The sequence below is a fragment of the Citrus clementina genome, unplaced genomic scaffold (assembly GCF_000493195.1).
Source record: "Citrus clementina cultivar Clemenules unplaced genomic scaffold, Citrus_clementina_v1.0 scaffold_8, whole genome shotgun sequence".
Lineage (NCBI taxonomy): Eukaryota > Viridiplantae > Streptophyta > Magnoliopsida > Sapindales > Rutaceae > Citrus > Citrus x clementina.
In genome coordinates this window covers 3,188,074-3,188,946 of record NW_006262022.1, presented here as the reverse complement: position 1 = coordinate 3,188,946, position 873 = coordinate 3,188,074, and positions in this window count along the sequence as shown.

Here is an 873-nt window from a genome sequence, read left to right as displayed (position 1 = left end):
TAAAACATAAGTGCACATGAGGAGAACAAGAAGGAAACATGCCCAGAAATTGATGCTCTTTACTGTCAATAAGTGAGACGCAATTCTGATTGATGGATTACTTGTAAAATCATCTAGTAACAACACAAGAAATGATTGGATATGCAAATTCATGCTGAGAAGTCAAAGCACATAAAAACCAATCGTCTACAAAGCAACGTCATACTAAGTTAAAAAACTGTTCTATTTCCCACTCAAACCTCAAGTAAATAACTAAAATGTGTAAATACAAAAATCGTCAAAATTCAGTTTTCGAAATCCTCTCTTTCACAGCCTCAGAAAAGCCAATGCCAACTATGAACAAGGAAAAGTGAAAAAGTACAAAACGAGGACGGTCCGGTATCGACAAATAAGTAAATATAAGCAGACTTACTTGTGTTAGCCACATCACATCTTATAAACGTAGCAGATGGAAATCCTAAGTTTGAATAAAACTTAGCATTCTCTTGTTCAACAAGCGCTGCAACTTCCTTTCCCTTTTCTTCAGAGAGATCAACAACTGTCACAAATACTCCCTTCCCTGCAAGAGCTAAGCTCAAAGCTCTACCTGCAAAATATACACCAGCATTGGCAAAATCCGCAAATTATATAACATCCGTCACAACAATTCAAATTTCAATAACTTCCCTTAAATATGCATAAAATCGTTTTAGCCTATCTTCAGAAGCCTCCGATTGATGAGAGTAACTACTAACTACTCATAGGACATATCGTATACAAGAAAAATAAGCATATACTGGATTAGTAATCATTAGAAAATCCCAAAAACACAAACCCAGATTATAGAATATCCGAAGAATCTAAATTTCAATAAGAAACAACCAACGACACAAC